General features: G+C 42.5%; 1 pseudogene; it reads left to right on the top strand.

Moving 5' to 3' along the window:
- Positions 1–18,224, top strand: part of LOC147725279 (GTPase IMAP family member 4-like) — a 32,955-nt pseudogene extending 14,731 nt beyond the window's left edge.
- Positions 18,225–18,952: the final 728 nt, after the last annotated feature.

The raw sequence follows: 18,952 nt of genomic DNA, 5'->3' as shown, positions 1-18,952 counted from the left end.
GTCCTTAGCTGCTGCATACCGCCGATTCCGCAGCCATCTTGGGGTAGGCTGGGACTCTCCACGGGCGCCATTTTGGTCAGCACTTCAGTGTCCCAAGCAGACTCACGAACAGCTATATAAACCTGCGATGGAAACGCGCAGCGGGTGCGCCGGAAGCACGCCGGAGTCGCGCCAGAGTCCAGCCCATCTGTGCCCGTCTGGGCCCAGGCGGGCTCAGGGCCAGGACCCATGCTAAATTCATTAGGGCTCAGTATTACTTATACCCACGATGATCTTACATCACTACGCCCCCCTAAAAAACCCACCTGCAATTACATGTACAGAGGAGCAAAACCTTTCTCCTATTGTGAGGTATGCTGTTCGTCCCAGCCATCTATGAGAAAGAGTTCCCTGCAAATGGCCTTGTTGAATTGCAGATCCCTCCCGAGGCACTCCTTAGAGATTAATTGTGTCATGCAGGATCATAATTTAGATATACTGTTTTTAACGGAAACGTGGATCACATCAAGCTCAGTGGTGGACACTGTACGAGCCCTCCCCCCAGGCTTTTTAATATACTCTCAGAATAGGCCAGTGGGTCGAGGAGGTGGCATTGCCATACTATATAGGGATTCATTTGTGTGTAGGGCACAGAATATCGGGGTGTTGGACTGCGAGAGCTGTAAGTTCTCTTTGCAGATTTCACCTACGGTTTCTGTGTCAGGTCTATTGGTGTACCGTCCACCAGTGTGTATCGGAAATTTTATCAGCTCTTTGATGGAAACCGTCACGGTTTTGGCATCCACTACTACCAATTTTATGATGCTGGGAGATTTTAATCTTCACTTTAATGACCCGGCGGATCTGTTGGCGGGAGACCTACAATGTGATCTTAAGGCCTGTGAGGTAGGCCTGATCAACTCGGGAGCAACACATAATAAGGGCCATTTGCTTGACCCGATCTTTTCTAACGTGTCCCTTTTGAGAGCCATGCCTCCCTATCCACTCCCGTGGTCAGACCACTTCTTGATTTCTTTCACTTGGCAAATTCAGGCCATGACTACATCCTTTCCTAGTGTTCGCACCTTGGAAAGAGCTTGGTCCAGGTTGTCGGTCGAGAATTGGGTCCCTAAACTCGAATGTTCGTGTCCCCCACCAGCTCTGGACCCAGTATTGGCAGATGCGAACCTTAGCATCTGGTTGACCAGTTCACTTGATTCTATCCTCCCTAAAAGAACAGTCGCAAAAAGAGAGAAGAGAATGGTCTCTGCCCCTTGGTATACGCCCGAGCTGAGAACTCTTAGGAAGGGCTGTAAGAAGCTTGAGCGTGCATGGAGGAAGGACTGGGATGAATCTAATAGAATTGAATATCGCTCTGCGATAAGGGCGTATAAACTTGCTCTTTGTCGTACTAAAGCACAATTCTTTGATGAAAGAATTAAAAACTCCTCGAACTCCTCCAGAGAAACCTTCTTAGTGGTTAAGGCACTATTGAGAGTTCCCGAGCCTTCTCCAGCCCATGATAATCCAGGAGACAAATGTAAGGATCTGGCGAACTATTTTCATACCAAAGTGCCCTGCCCCAGATTTAAGTGCCCTGCCCCAGATTGACCAGAGAGTAGAGGCTATCAGTGAGTCAGCTGGAGCCCCCGTCCCTTTGGAAGCCTTTGCACCAGTATCTGTGGATGAGGTCCTTAAAGTACTGGTCACTATGAAGAGCGGCTCCCCTAGCGACCCAGTCCTTATGAAGATCTTGAAACAGGTAGGATCCACTATTGCTAACCCTGTGACCGACTTAATCAATGCATCCTTTTCATGTGGTCTGGGTCCATTAAGTTGGAAGGGAGCAGTTGTGAAATCTCTCCTGAAAAAGCCTCACCTAGATCCACTAGACCTGGCGAATTACAGGCCTATTTCTCTGCTTCCTGGACTCAGTAAAATCGCGGAAAGATTGGTGAATTTACATCTATCACACTTTCTTGAGTCCAATGGGCTGTTGAGAAATTCGCAAACAGGCTTCCGGCCGGGACAGGGCACTGACACCGCTCGTCTGGCAGTTGTTGAGGAAGCCAGAAGCATCTTGGATTCGGGAGGATCAGTAGCAGTGATCCTCCTGGATCTCAGTGTGGCTTTCGACACTGTTAATCATCAAGTGTTAACTCAACGGCTGTCAGATGTAGGGGTGACAGGGACGGCTTTGAAATGGCTTAAGTCATTCCTTAGCAACTGGACTTACCAGGTGTGGGAAGGTAGCGTCAATCCCCCTCCATTGTGGTGTGCCACAAGGCTCTTCCTTAAGCCCCACATTGTTTAATGTGTATATGGCCCCCTTGGAGGATGTGGTTGCCCCATTTGGTATCAAAATCGTGAGCTACGCTGATGATACTCAGCTGGTGGTCGCCTTATCCCAGCTTGCTAAAAGTCCAGACATGCTGCTTTCCTGCATGCCCAAAGTCTACACCTGGATGTGTGAATCAGCACTGAAGCTGAACGGCTCAAAGAAATAATGCTTTTAGGGCATAAAGGATCCTCACTCCCCCCGACTATCTGGCCCAGTTGTTTGGGCGAGCTCCCGAGTCCAAAGGAGGAGATTAAGAGTCTCGGGTTTGGCTGGAACAAGACCTCTCTTTTAGGACTCAGGCAAAAAAAAATGGCAGGAGTTTGTTTTGGTCTTCTCCGCTCAGTCCGGAAAGTTTTGCCCCTCCTCCCACCGCCATCTAGGAAGCTGCTCATTCAGGGGCTGATCGTATCAAGATTGGATTATAGCAATGCTAACTTTCTTGGTGCCCCTGAAGCAACGTTCAACAAACTCTAACAGATTCAAAACGCTGCAGCACGGCTTCTTAAGAGCACCCCAATGACGTGGTCAGCTAAACCCGCATTGAAGGCACTGCATTGGCTTCCGGTGCGCGAAAGGGTCACATTTAAGTCCCTCTGTATTGCGCATAAAATTCTGCAGGATAAGGGACCTCCTATCCTGAAGAATTTAGTTGTACCCTATAAGGCCAATAGAGCCTTGCGCTCAGATCAGAAACATCTGCTCAAAACTCCTAAAGTTAAAAAGGCACGTACGGGTGGGAGAAGATTCTCAGTGAATATAGCGACTCTTTGGAATTCACTCCCCCTGAGTCTGTGTTGTCTCCGATTTCGCAAACTCCTTAAAACGCACCTCTTTCCTAACTGATGCCTCTGATTACGCTTGACTGCTACCTTTCTGTTGTTCTGGAACAAGCGCTGGGATGCTCGAGGGTAACTATGTACTATACAAAACTCGAAATAAATAAATAAATAGCAGAGATGTAAAAAAAAAGTTCTAGAGTTGTCTGCCAACCTGTTGCTTTTGAGAAAGAAAGATAGAAGGAAGGAAGGAAACGAAGAAGGAAATAAGACAACAGGGCAAAGAAGGAGGTAAGAAAGAAAAAAGGCAAGAAATAAAGAAGACAAACATGAAGGAAAGAAGGAGGAAGGCAACAAAGAAGTAAAGTTAGCAAGAGAGAATGAAAGAAGGATAGATAGACAGAAAAGAAGGAAATAGGTGTTGCAAAGTCATCCTGTGCCCTGGGCACCCCCAACCTTTGCTGACTGGTCCTGGTGGTAACGGACTCGGACTGACCCTGGGCTCTGCCTAACCAGGCCCGGAGCCAGTGCTGTGCTGAAAACACACTTAGAATAAAGCGAAAACACCTACATACATTAGGGCACACTAAGGGTTGGGGTACCCCTGTGATTGCATGAGCTCCCCTGTAAGGCCCTTGTTTATATAGGGCATTGGGATTGAAACTACGTATCAGTCCTTACTATATAATAGGCCATGGCAGTTTAGAGTGCAGCAGCCCTTATGCACTTGCCTGTGTGCACTACCGAGAGCCTAAGATCAGCTTAAAGTCAGCCCTGTGTCGCAGGATGGATTACGAAATGCAAACTGTGCCCAAATCGACTTTTAAGTTTGAGGAACTTAACAAGAATGAACTACAATGTTTCGGCATGGCAGGTACCCCCAAGGTCTCCCCTAAGTGTCCCAGGGGTGAGGGGTCAGGTATGTGTAAGGAGAATCAGTATAAAAAGGTTTTTAAGTGCCCTGGGGTTAGTGAGATTGAACATTTCTCGTTTGATGTGCATTCAGCAGCCCCTGGATTGCACCATCTGAAACTACAGCCCTGTGGATCAAACCTGCTTCAAAAGGACTAAATAGGAGACTCCCTGCAAGGTACCAGTGGACATCACCACAAAGAACCGCCAGCCTGCAGTACTAGTATATTTGTAAGGGTTTTGTCCAAGTGGACTGGGGGACTGAAGTCTCACACTTTCAAGGACCCTCATGGAGATTCCAGAGCCTTGGATTGTGTGTTGGATACTTTGGGGCCCGCAGGAAGAACTTTAGGAAGGAGTTCTAAAAGGATCCAGCCTGCAGGAGGGGGCTGCACAAGAGTTGTGAGAAATCCAACAGAACAATTGCTAAAGTGAATGTGTCCCTGTCAGAGGCAACAAAATGACTAACGAAGGCACTGTTGGTTTCTAAGCAATAGAAAGTGACTAATATTTACAAATTCATATCTCTGGTTCACTACAGTGGATTGTTTTTGTTTTTATGTCATTATAAAGATGACAATATTTCCTATTTATATACATTGGCGTTGGAATTTTATTGTGGGTTGTATCTTAATTATTTACCGAATCGTTTTTTTTTAAATGCTTTACATACCTGTCTTTGAAGTTAAGCCTGCCTGCTCGCAGCCAAGCTTCCAAAGTGTGAGCATGGGAATCATTTTCTAAATATTCTGTAACTATATTGTTGGTCTCTCATCTTCAGATAACTGCATATAAAATAATGCATACCATAAATGAAAATTAACCTAACAATGTGGGAAACACACTATTTGACTTTATAAAACCCCTCTTGGTTCATGTGATCAAAGCAGAGGTCTTTGTGTGTAACCAGAGAGCCACAGAATGTAATCCTAGCAGATGATGTGGGGAATGGTGATTTGCATATTCTTAGTGCTATGAGTTCCCACCCAGATACAGAAAGAACTGTGAAAATGTAAATCATTATTTTAAATGTTTGATCTTTTTCAGTTGCTTGAATCCAGTGGCAAAGTGAGCAAGGGACTCACGTCTGAGCATACCCTGCCACACTTATGGTGGCCAAAAGCGGTACAAAAGGGGGTGGTGATGGACGGAGCATCTGAATCAATCAAACACTCACACCCAGTCACAAGATCTTGCAGTTGCAAGCCGGGCTGAAGACAGCTGGAATGCCAGAAACCGTTCCCCGGAAGCTTGTTTCCGGTCCAGGGAAGACATGGCTTGGCAGTTTGAGCTGTTCTGTTCCCATGAGGCACAGGGTCAGACTGATTTGCATATAGCCATGTCTAAACTGGGGTGGCAGAGTGGGCTAAAGAGCGGTGATGGATTAGACCCAGATCTTTTGACTGGGTGTGAGTGTTTGATTGGTTCAGATGCTCCGTCTATCACTACCCCCTTTTGTACCGTATTTACTATGCGGTGCATCATGGCCCGTGGATAAACAGATGCGTGTCACATCTTCCGGCGTAAGGTTGGCGCAGTGCTCTAGTTGTGTCGGGGGTGTGATGCAACTCCAGCACTGTCCCAACCTGGCCTATCCACAACATGCTGCTTTACTGGAAAATTAATAATTAATGTAATTTTCCCTCATTGTCATCGCCTATTGAGTCCCCCTCCTCTACCCACCCCACCTACTGGGCCCCACTGCCCTTACCTGCACTGGCCGCTCTTGTCAAGGTCTCCCACACTGTCTCCCACCGCACCCGAGAAGCTGTCTGGAGCATGCATGACAAGAGAACAGACCGTCCTAGAGATGGGTTCTCTTCCCAGCCTTCCATCAAGAGGGTTACATTCTGGTATATATGCGCCTGTGGCAATGTGTGCCGACAGGCAATGGCGCCATTGCAGGAGGTGTATGAACATTTAACACTTGCCCAGCACTGTCACCTGTTACTTTGGACATGACACATATGCCGTGAGATTTGCAGTGGGTCGGTGTACATGCTAAGGATAACAACTCACCATCAGTGTAGGCTTTGTATACAGCCATGAGTCACAGAGCCTCAGCCAAACCAGTGGTAATCGAACATTATGCTTGTCAATAACAGTGAAATATTTCTCATTGCGATATGAAAAAAAAATCTAGGGGCAGATTTACAAGCCTCTTATGACACTTTTACGCCACTGTTGCATCACTTTTGCGACGCAGCTCTGGCGTATAACATGCGCCACATTGCGCCTTATTTACAACGTGATGCATCTAGAGAGATGCGTCACATGGTTTCATGTGGGAGTGCTGTCACAGTGTGGGCGTTCCGTTGGAGGAAAGCCTCGTAAATATGGGCATCTGTGGTGGCGCAAGGGTAAGCTTGCGTCAATCATCTTTCCTGGCGCATCCCTGCCGATTTGCAGGGATGCGCCAGGAAACGTAAATCTGCCCTTTGTGTTTACATACTCAGCTTCAATCTTGAGTGTTGCGTTCTGTGTTTTGCCCAAGCTGTGAATAAGCAGCTTTCACTCATTTGCATCCAGTGCGTTTCCACATTCTTTGGCCGCATGGGGTGTTTAAAGCCCCAGGATTGGCTGCTGGTGGCATCTCTCTGAAGTGCTCCCCTAATGCCCTGGGTTATGGGGTTGTGGTTCCTCGTCGTAAGGCCCTGGCTTCCCTCTAAAATGTTGTCATTTTAGGCCAAGATTTTATTTGACTAAAACACATTTTTCTTCAATCCGGCAGGAGCAAAGCGCTTTCATATTCAGGAGTTCGGGTTAACCGGTTGTAAAAGCACCTACAGTGGGTGATTTAAGAGATTGTAACACTCTGGGCATTGGGTGGGGGGGTTCCATGGCAACCGTCTTGTCCTTTAGTACACGAATTATTCATATTTAGAAAGTATCGCTTTTGGTAATTCATCTTCAAGGGAGTGCGTTAAAGTGCCGCATTAATGTTGAAGAGTCCGCATATTCGTGAAATGCACCTTTTTGCGGGTTGAAGAGTGTTTATCATACTTTAGTTATGTTTGTTGCTTGATTTGCATCACAATCTTTTCATATTTTAAGGGCTCCAGGGGAAGCCAGGGCCTTGGCTCGGCTCTGGCTCGGGTTTTACTGTGAGTTACCTGGCTCGGCTCTGGTGTGATTTCCCTGTGAGTTCCCTGGCTCTGTTTCCTCCCCCCTCCCCCTCCCCTCCCCCACCCTCAGGGGTCCTCGGCTTCTGTCCCGGCCTCTGGCCGCTCTGCCACATGCAGCTGGGCCTCTGGGTCCAGCAACGCATCGCTCGGTGGATGCTGGGGATCTGGCGCCCTCTAGCGGACGCTCTAAGGTGCAGCGCTGAGAGGGCAGCGAGGCTTCGGGGCGGAGAGCAGAGACTGACACTTAATGACGGCCTCAGTGAGACGACGGGTCACTCAGAGAAGCCTCCCTGCGAGCCTCGGCGGTGAGTTCAGCATCCATGGGAGGTAAGCTGTGAGTTGTGCATCGCTGTGAGTTGTGCTTTGAGTTGTGCTGTGAGTTGTGTGCAGCGGGCGGGGTGCGAGGCTCTGTCCTCGGAAGCTGCAGCAGGTTCATTGATCTTTGATCGAAGTAGAAATGGCCAGTTTTTTATTTAGTTTGAAATCACTTCTTTTTCTATGAAAAATCCACGCACCATCGTACAAGCCGATCCCCGATGGGGTTCGCGATTCGAGCCTTCGTATCCCTCCCCGCTCATGGGTACATTTGAAAACTAAATGACTTCTGGGGAACCGTGAGCATTTGTTTTACAACAATGTCTGACGGATGAGATTCAATGATGATACCTTCATTATTTGGAGCGCTGACAAAACGACTTTATCACACTTTCACCCTGTCTTGAACCAGCACTCCCGTAATATTGAATTATCGACTGAGTACAATGAAGAAACCATCAACTTTCTAGACTAAAATATTTGTAGAAGATCAGAAACACATGAGTAGATATAAAGGGAGCCACATCAGTTAACAGCATGTTGCACTCCAATAAAGAGGAGAGATTGCATTATTTACTATGATGACTAACCTATTTTATATTCCTGTAAATGTAATGATGTAAAAATATATATTTTTAGATGCACAAGACTATAAATGTGTCTGTTCTTAACATTGAGTATTTCTGTCTGTGTTTTTGGGTTTAACTCAGATCAATTTTACTGAATACAACATTGGGCGCTATCATCTTCCTTACTGTCAGTGTTATTCCCCATTTTTACGCAGCTGACTATCAAATTCACATTGAGTTATAGTTTCTTTTTGAGAACACTTGTTCACATACATGTGTAACTCCACATACTAGTGACTAGCCCCAGCTCAAGAGTATCTTTCACAATCATGTATTTCCTTCTTTTAGTTGAACTTTATTGCAGGTGCTCCATTCTTTTCCCTTTAGTATGCAGACAGGTTATTGGTTATTGGACCTCTTAACTATGAGGTACATGGTACAATCTCTATACACCCTAAGCATTTATCTCAGTATTGGCTGAAATCCCTTTAACTCGTTTACCTTATAATACCATATGATAGTTTGACACAACCGAAAATAATGGTTTCCGTTGAGGCAGTGGTAAAGTGCTGGAGCTGCTCATGATGTGAGTGTTTACAATAACAGAAAGTAGTTCTTTCCAACTACAAAGGGTAGAATCGCTGTAGTTGTGTTTTTTTAAATCAGTGGCCATGTGGTTGCTACAAACCCTTAAAAGAACTCCGCATTAACCCCTCCCATGCTCATGACAAGCTAAGCTCGTGACATTGAGCTATGCCCATCATACCGGTAAGCTGCTGATATGGGTTTAAGTAGCCCATTATGGTTTCCCTGTACAGGACAGCATAACTCTATCAAAGTAAAAGTTGATGTTTATAAACCATAGTGGTTTGACTCACGCTAACTGTTGTTTGTGTTGTTTTTTAAAAAAATGTGCACTATCTCTCGTGTGAGACCAAAAGATGTGCAAACGTTTCCCCCCATGAAGGGTTTCAGCGCTCTATGAAATCTCCGCTTGTAGAGCTATATTTACACGTCCTACTGCACTCTCTCTTCAACACTGTATCTGTGAACTGTAGGAAGATGTATACTACGATCATTAATTGAAGGAGTAAAATGGATGAGGTGACTCCAGTGTTGTATATTGATAGCTTTGCATTTTAAGGGACGTCAATCTAGTGGGAATCGTGTTCTGTTTTCAGAACATGATTGTACAGTTTGTTTGCAATGAAAGGAATTTTACATTTCGTGTGACGTTTAGAGAGTGTCAAACCTCTCTCTGCAGCCTGTTTGTGGACAGTGACATTAAGGGAGCTTGTAATATTTACTCCTGCTGCCTTGCTTCAAGCTAGACTTTAGGAGGATGAATGTATAATCTGGCCATATCTACACAGACAGTCACGTTGCATTAGACTAATCATGCTTGTGGAATAACTTCTCTAAATACGGTTCTCCCATATATCTTTACCTTTTACAGAAAAGTGTGGAGTTAATCTGCATCCTGTTACACATACACCAAATTTAACTATCCAAAAGGTGAGTCCTGCTTCATGTGGCCCAGACCGTCACATGTTTACTATTTTTGATAATATTACCATTACTAAAGTTGTGACCTGCTTTTTATATCGTTAATTTTGATTCAGTTCTTGGCTCAAGATCATTGTTATTTCTTTCCCTTACTGTGATAAGTGTTAAAGATTTCCATAACGGTATGAGTGTACACATAATTATCTTCTGATCCCTCCAATAACACCCACCTTGTCTCCTGGTTTTCAGTTAATATCATGTACAGTGTATTCCACTTCCATGTTCTTTTCCTTTTTGTGTAAACATCATCTTGTTTTACCCTTCTTGTTTACGATCTTTCATGTAAACTGCGTACACACAGTTTCATAATATCTATTAGTTGTTTTAAACACAGTGCATGTCCCACCCTTACATTGTACTTGAGTTCCGTTATCAACACATGTCACCACTCATTATTACTCTTTTCTTTTAGGGATCGCTCTATGAACCGACTTAGGTAATAATGTCTCCCATTCTGATGGTACCTCTATCTATATACTTTTTAGTTAGCATCTTTGTCTCTCTCATAGTTTAATGAGTTTGTCAATGATTTTGTGACAATGTTTCCTTTTGTATTTTAACAGTAATCTTGTTATAGTAACAAATTGCCTTTTGTTGTGTTTTTTCTGAAATGTTCGTAGTGTTTTCTAACCCTGGGCAAAGCACAATGCTACGCTCGCGTAGTTTGCAAAGTTAGCACAACTTCGCACTACACGAACTGCACGTTGCACAGTGCAAACATGCGTAGCGTAGTGCAGCGGTAATTTTTTGCTTGCTCACGGTCCTCAACGCCAAGTTGACGACCGCGAGCAAGCAAAATGACATCCTCGCAAGACTTTTTCCTTGTTCGCGATCAGCAGCATCAAGTTGACAATCGCGAGCATGGAAAATAAGCCTCCTGGCGAGATTCTCAACGCAGGGAGGTCAGGTTTCTCATTGTGAGTGGTCGTGCATGCTCACGACCACTCACGATGAGAAACTACCAGTCCGCGTTGAGAAAGCTGCAGCTCGAGTAAAAATCTACTCGAGTGACAGAAAAGTACAGCTTGCACTGTGCAAGATGCCGTTTTCAATGATTCTTAGTGCCAAATGCTTGTCCGCACTGTGCAATCATTGAAAACGACATCTTGCACAGTGCGATCATGCTACTACGCAGTTTGCGTTGTGCTACGCGTAGCTCGCATAGTGCAAAGTGCACTTTGCATAGCTACGCGATAGCACTTTTTCGTGAACCATGCCCACCCCTAGTGTTTTCTTAGCTTCTATTCTGTTTTTTGTGCTCCTATCAATTTGTTCACTTCAATGCTATGTCCAATCTATAGCAATAGTGAAGTATATATTATTTATTCCTGATTAAGCTAATTGTTGTCCCAAAACACATTGGCCCCCATAAATATTTCACATCAACAATAAATTATGAAAACTTATGATGTGCTCATCATGTCGATTATCAATTATTAAGCTAAAAGTCCTCAAAATGCATTTTGTGTTTCATCCCATAATTAGGCTCATATGTCTGTGTGGGAAAGTTGAAGGATCACCGCACTGGCACAAATTTCTTATTACGCAGCATTCCCCTCACTCTCCTGATAAAAATGATACCTCACTTTTGTGGGTTCCTGAAACAGTCATCCTAAAAACATATTCCTCCAACCTTTTCTTACCCAGAATCTCCTGCAAACATAAAATTAAGCTAAAATATCAAATTTCCCTCACATTTCTGTATGGATCACTGGGCGGACACAATCGTCCTACCATCCAGTGTTTCTCCAGGTCTCCCAATACAAATGGTACCTCACTTGTGTGGGTGGGCCATGTGAATGCTGCGGGGAAGGGCACAAAACGTATTTTGGAGACATCAAAAGTATCTATCACAAAAAAACCTTGTTTTTGCAAAGGAGGTTCCTGCGTTTTAGTCCCTGGCTTGGTGGACATCTAGAAGCTGGATCATTAGTAGCAAAATGCTGTTCCGAGCTTCTTTAAATATCAATAGGTTTTGAGCTTTGGCTCCTTTGAACTTCCTGACCACAGGGCTCCTTTTTCTCATGAATTAATTATGTGCACTGATAAGACATGTTTTTTTTGCAATTGGCCAGTTCCTGAACAGAGTTAAATGGACTTTTGTTATTAAAGCTTCTTTGAGCCCTTCATTGTTCCAAATCCCAGATGGTTAGTCTGTTGGATAGTCTTGTTCAGAAAAATTATTTATTTTGGGTTATATTCATGCACAAATAAAGGCTTACTTGCCTTACATGGATCTGCCAACATTTGGTCACCAAACAATATTCTTATCAATATTTACCCCCAAATAATTAATAGCATGAACAACTATGTGTATAGAGTTTGACTAAATGCAGTAGAATAAATCAACTTGTTAGTAGTGATTTTTTTTGTTTTCCTGAAGCCGTTGTGGCTTTTGTGAAAAAGACAAGGCTGAATGATGGGATCTGGCAGTACACTTAAAATATTGGAATTTCTTTCAGAAATTAGGATGGCTATCAGAAGGCCAGCCACACACTATTGCTATTGTGAGTAATTGTGCATTTCTCTATGAGAACTAATCATATCTATGAAAAAGTGTGCATAGTGATGGTAACAAAACATTTCTTTGAAATTTGCTGAATTCATATATGGATCTCCTTTATTACACGTAGCATATGCCTGCAAGTCAGACATTATTCTTTTGACAGTCTTGGCGTCCCAGTCATCTGGAATAGAGCAATTTCATTCTTTGAGACTTTCAACACATATGGTAACTGCAATGTCTCAGTAGTTCCCATAATCTGGTATAGAACCTTCTCCCTTGCTACGTGCCCTGGCACAGGATAGGCTGTGACGTTTGCAGCATTGAGAAGTCTTTGGGTTCTGTGGAATGAACAGTGTAGCTGTAGTTGATGAATCACACATGATGCAATTGTTTTGGAAGAGAACAAAATGTCCAGGGGGGCGTGGTCTGGCCACGAAGAAGGATGGCTGTCTGAACGTGAGGCTCCACTGTGAGACAGACCCTTGACGGAGGCGGCGCACTTTACACCTCAGCTAGGATCCCCCTGTGACAGCTATGCATTCCTGCGGCAGCGCTTTTACTTGTGACTGAATTTCAGAGGTGAACAACCCTTTTTAGGGTTAATTCTGAATGGAATACTTTCCGCTCTGGCAAGCATGTCCTGGGCCTCACACCTTGTCAAAGCCTCGGCTCTTGCCTAACCGGAGAGCCTCTCTGGCCGGAGAGCCTCTCTGGCTGCATTCCTGAGAGGGCTTTATTACCACGCATAGCGGAAACAGGCTCTCTTCCTTCAGAGCTTCATTATTTCTCAGCCGGTAAGAAGTATCTTTGCCTTCTGCTTCTGTGATTAATTCCTGTGAGGAAATGACCCTTTTCAAGGTTATCTCTGACCAGGGCTTTAAGTGGGATGAAAAAACTGGGGGGTCTCTCAAAGGGGCATGGCCACCAATTAGGGGCGTGGCTTTTAAACACTTGGGCTAAAAATCTGTGTTTAGTATAGTGTGCGCCCAACTTGTATTTTGCTGTTTCTGTCATTGCATCCAGATATATGATACAACAAGTAACATCACACCTACAACAAGTCAGGACTATTGGCTTTGTAAATGGTTATTAGTTGCATAAGATAAATAAGCTGCAACTATATCTTGTTACATATAATATTGAAAAAGCTTCCAATTAAAGCCCTGGGGACCCTATCACAATGTTGATTCTCTTGCGTTTTAGAAAGAGAAGGGAAATCCAGAGAGAAAATTACTCTTTAAAGGATTTCCCTAACTCCACAAAGCCCCCCTGTCATGACGTCATGCTGTAACTTTTCCACTAGTGAGAGAGAGTAGTGTGGGCAGCGCACATCCATGTTCTTGTTGTCTCAAAACCGGTCTCTATCTGGCTGTTTTGTGCCCTGGCACTTTTTTTCCGTACTGCAGTGACAGTAAACTGCTGTCTCTGCAGTCTGGAAAAAAACAGACTGCCTGTGCCAGGGCTCGAAACAGAGCCCGATAGAGACCCGTTTCGGGGCCTCTTTTAAAAAACTCCCGGTGCTCAGACCCCTCGAGACCCGGCCCACTTAAAGCCCTGTCTCTGACTCGAACAATTATTCTTTCCACAAATACTTCTGAAGTATCGACTCTCAGCTGTTCTATTGAAACCTCACACACAACCTTTTGCGCTTCAATTAATGTGTGAAATGTTACAGTTCTTCACTGTATTTTTTATTTTTTATATATTCTCCACACCTACAGAGAGTAAAATTCAAGAATGGAGTTCACAGGTCAACTAATGCTTTTTCTCTCCTGTGGCATACTCATTTCCAACATGCTTTCAGATAGTTTGTTACTCTACATTTCAAAGCGCCCTTTCATGTTGGTAATTCGCAATATCTTCACTGAATACCACATCACTGTCTAGTGAAAATATTTTTCCGCCTATGAAGTATTATTTATGAGGAATTTCTATGGCATACTAACCGCTTTTCGCTCAATGATCTGAACATACTGTCAGTTTTACATTGCATGTTATGAAGGTTTAATGATTTTATAAACAATGCAGTAAAAGACTGAGCTCTTTTTTCTTATAATTTGTATCTTACTAGTTTCTTATGCTGATGTTTTTTAGTGTAAACGCTAAATATTTTATGTCATAGAATGCCATATATTCTCATTTGTGACTGACTATTTTTGTCATTATTATCGGTAAGAGACTAGAATACTTACTTACGAGAGCCTGCAGGATTAAGTGTGATAAGTTTACTCTTTCACTTTCATATTAACCCCTAAATGCTCTAATTGTTCACATTTGATTGTTAATTGCTTCATTTGTGTCTGGGTTTTTTCAACACTTTGCAGACACATTTTACAGATGTCTAACCACAAAAATTGCAACAAAAATTCGAAATATTCTCCTCCTGTAGACACACATAAGCAATTACGGACTATGCTTACTAAAGGTTCACCCTCATCACCATCTACTTCATCTTTGGTCAATTCAACCGCTGCGTCAGCAGAAACTATGAACCATATTTTGCAGGAAATTTAAACTATCAGCTGCCATCTGACAGGAATGGATAATAACATTTCTTCCCTCTCGACAGAAACCAAATCCATTAGAGCGGATATTGCGCAATTTCATCAAAAAACTGATGGGCTGGATCGACGATTAACTGTAGTGGAAAATAGGCTTGACTCAGTACAAAGCAAGGACCAGGAATTTCTACTTCTTTGCAGTAAGCTTGTTGACTTGGAAGAGCGCAATAGAAGAGACAATGTTCGCTTCTTTGGATTTCCAGAGAAAATTGAAGGCCAAAATGCTTGGTTATTTCTATGTAAAATTCTTCCCAAATTACTTGGTACTACTGTTGACCCACCATTGGAAATCCAACGTGCTCATCTTATTGGTCCTCCACAAACAAACCTGGATTCTCAACCAAGGCCTGTAATTGCTTGTTTTCTGAGACATGAGCAAGTCAGACAGATACTATTATCAGCTCGCACACAGATCTTACATCTATGATGGTCATCGAATACATATGGCAGCTGGCTTCTCGAGAGAAACCAACGAAAGAAGGAAACTATTCTTAGCTATGCGGCCACAACTGCGGAAGTTGGATATCAAGTATGGTCTGTTTGACCCAGCTCACTTCCGCCTTACTAAAAATGGTGAATCACAAGACTTCTACAACCCTGAAGAATTACAGCATTTTCTTGACAGTTTATCAGTTCAGGACATGGATGTATAACATATTTCTTACGAGCAGTCTGGTCAAAGTTCTACACAACCTCAACAGTCGACAGATAATAGGCGTCGCAACCTTGGGGATGTGCGTCCTCGAGGTAGAGTCACAGAGCGATCTTTTTGTACACACGAGGATCAAACGTCCGTCTTGCAGTCTGTAGGTACTTTCACACAAGATCAATGTAGAGATAAGTCCAGATCTCCCTTAAAATCTGCTTCAGATGGCGAATGAGTTGAGTCGCTATTTATTGTCCTCACAGTTACGGTCTTAGTTAATATCGTTTTATCAACTTACCTGACTCTTTAAGTTCAGGTAATGCTTACTCCTTGTGTTTACTTACATCTTGCTCTTCAGTCAGAAAGATTAATGAGTTCTACTTATACATATTATAGCTGATTATAATATATTACCAAGTGTTTTTCCTTGTGGATATACTTACTATGTATTTTAATATGTATCTTATTTCAGTCCCTTTATCAAACAAATTTTATTCTAAACATTATTTATAATTTTATTTCACATTGGTCATCTGTTATACACTATGATGTGCGCTTTTAATGTATTACTATCTCACTTTTTAGGAACAGATTCTTTATCCATCTTTACATTGCTGATTTTCTTTCTTAAATAATACTAATGCTTTTTCTTATAGTTATTAGAAATTTAAATTATCAAATGTTGTTTAATATGTCAATACTATGAGGATTGTATTTATGAATGATCATTTTCATAGTTTACTTTCACTTCTGAAATTCATTCTGATTCATGTATTGCTTATAGGCCCGTTTAATGCTTATCTATGTTTCTTAATGAAATGTGCTTATCCTCCTAACGCATACTATTATATGTATTTGGGTCACAGGAGTTTTCACTCTCTATACAGCATTTCTAATTTATTGTCCAGGCTGATATTCATATCAATTTTTAACCCTCCTTAAGGGGTTTGTACTCGTAGTGGTGCTCCAGTGAGCCTAGACCGGCGGTTAAAAGTTAAAAGTTGTAAGTAACTGATCTGTATACATTTTTCTTTTCTTTTTTTCTTTGTTTTTGATTCTCTTTTATATTTTAACTGCCAGATATATACTGCTTACATAGAACAGTTTGATTTCTCTAATATATATCAATACCAACCTTCTTTTACATTTTCTTACATCTTTCTCTATTGTTCTATACAATACTTTACTGTAATATTTCTTTGCTTCTTTATCATGTTTCTCCTCCACAAGTCTTTTTCTTTTCTTCACTTTTTCTTTACAAATGCTAAACTTTTTTAACCTGTAATACTCTTCTTTTCTTACTTTTATATTTCTTATCAACGAGAGTACTCTCCCTTCCATACAGCCCTATTCCCTCCCATTGTATTCCTACCTTTTATTTTTCCCACTTTGACTAATACATTGATTCCCAATTCCTTTTGCTTGTATCCCATCATGGCCAATATCCATTCTTTATCTACCATTACTCGGAATGTCCATGGCTTCACTCATTACATTAAAGGAAAGAAGGTACTTTCTTATTTACAGTCCAAACATGTAGACATAGCTTTATTACAAAAAACACACCTCAATGAGATTGAATCTGACAAACTTTGTAGAGATTGGGTAGGGATGGTCATTCACAGCAGCATTCACAAAAATGACCCTATAAATACTAACCCTGTCCACAAATGTGGAGTTGCAATTCTAACCCGCAGATTACTTCCAGTCATGATTTCCAAGACCTGGTCAGATCCTGATGGTCGATATGTATTTGCCAAATTACGTATCGGGAATTCTTACATTTGTCTTGGTTCCATTTATGCTCCAATTGGCACTAAAAAGTCTTTTTTCCTTCAATTGAATCGCCTTCTTACAGAGATTGATGCCTCGCAATACCTCATTGGCAGGGATTGGAATTTGGTAGAAGATCCTATTCTAGATAAAACTGGTTTGTTTGATAGGGCCAATGCAGTGGATAGAGCGGTATTAACTGACATATTTTCCGATAATGGTTTGGTTGATCATTGGCGTCTCAGTCATCCACAAGACAAAGAATATATGTTCTTTTCACCCTCACATGGTACATTCTCCGGCTTAGACTATTTTATGATATCGCACAGAGCAGTTCAATTAGTCACAGTATCTCGTATCCTAGAAGCAGCCTTGTCTGATCATTCTCCTGTCCTTGTATCTTTAGATTTAGGTCTATCCCGACCAGGGCGTAAACCATGGCATGTGAACATCCAAAGACACAGGACGCCTAAGGGTAAACTTCAGTTACAATCTCATTTACAGTATAATCTCTCTATTAACCAGGGTTCTGTCACTTCCAGCAGGACTGTTTGGGTGGCGGCTAAAGCCACTATTAGAGGGCAAGTAATGCGTGATGCCTTACTTGCTAATACGAATAATATTGCAAAGCAGACGGATTTAGAACAAGATATTCAACTCTATTCCCGTTTATATATGTCAGATCCTACCTTACATAATCGCAAGTTATTGGAGCAAGCACGTATGTCTCTTAATAGTCTTTACATCCAAAGCGAATCTGCTTTACAAAGGATGAAAGGAAGACATTACGAGCAAGGGGAGAAGGCCGGGAGGTTGTTAGCTGCACAATTACGTCAAAGAGAATCAGCAATGGCTATTCCAGCTATTTGATCTACTCAAGGTGACATACTTACAAGGCCCCAAGAGATAGTTAATGAATTTGCCTCCTTTTATTAATTCTTATATACCCCAGGTAGTCAAATAGACTTAGGTAAGATGTCCTCTTTTTTTGAGAAGGTGAGTCTTCCGCGTCTTTCTGATGATGGTAGAGCTCTGCTTGATGGTGAAATCACAAGAGATGATATCTCTAAAGCTATTGCTGCTCTGCCTTATCATAAAGCTCCTGGGGAAGATGGCTTCCTGCTGAATTTTAAAGATGGGCAGGTCATAGTATGATTAATACGTTACATGCTGCATTTCTTGAGGCTGATACAGAATCATCATTGGGCCCTCTCTCTAATAAGGCAGTTATAGCTGTACTACCTAAACCTGGCAAATACCCTCTTTTGTGTGGTAGCTATCATCCCATTTCTTTATTAAATTGTGATATTAAAATCTTGGCTAGCATCTTGGCGTCTCGACTCCGCAAAGTACTGCCTTCTTTAATACATTTCACCCAGGTAGGTTTTGTACCGAGGCATTGTTCTCGGAACCATCTCCGCACTCTGGCCCACACCTCGTGGTCTGCTAAACATCTCTCAGAAGATACCTTGGCTCTTTTGCTTGATGCAGAAAAAGTGTTTGACCGCATTGAGTGGGAATACCTTTTTACTATTATGAATATCTTTGGTTTGGGTGATCAATTCATCAATAAAGTGCGTTAATTATATGACAACCCCTCAGCTCAGGTTAATTGCGGTGGTTTTTTGTCCAATGAATTCCCAATTCGGAGGAGAACATGCCAGGGTTGCCCGTTGTCCCCCCTTCTTTTTCTTCTCCCTATGGAACCACTTGCTGCTGCTATCAATCAATCTGATGATTTTATAGGTGTACCTCTCCCAATTGGACATTCGAAAATCTATTTATATGCAGATGATATTCTTCTTACTCTTACTAATCTTCCTCGATCTCTTCCATCCCTTCTTCAAATTATTAATGGTTTCTCCTCCTTTTCGGGTTATAAA

Source organism: Lissotriton vulgaris, chromosome 4_1, assembly GCF_964263255.1.
Source record: "Lissotriton vulgaris chromosome 4_1, aLisVul1.2, whole genome shotgun sequence".
Lineage (NCBI taxonomy): Eukaryota > Metazoa > Chordata > Amphibia > Caudata > Salamandridae > Lissotriton > Lissotriton vulgaris.
This window is presented reverse-complemented; position numbering and strand designations above follow the sequence as displayed.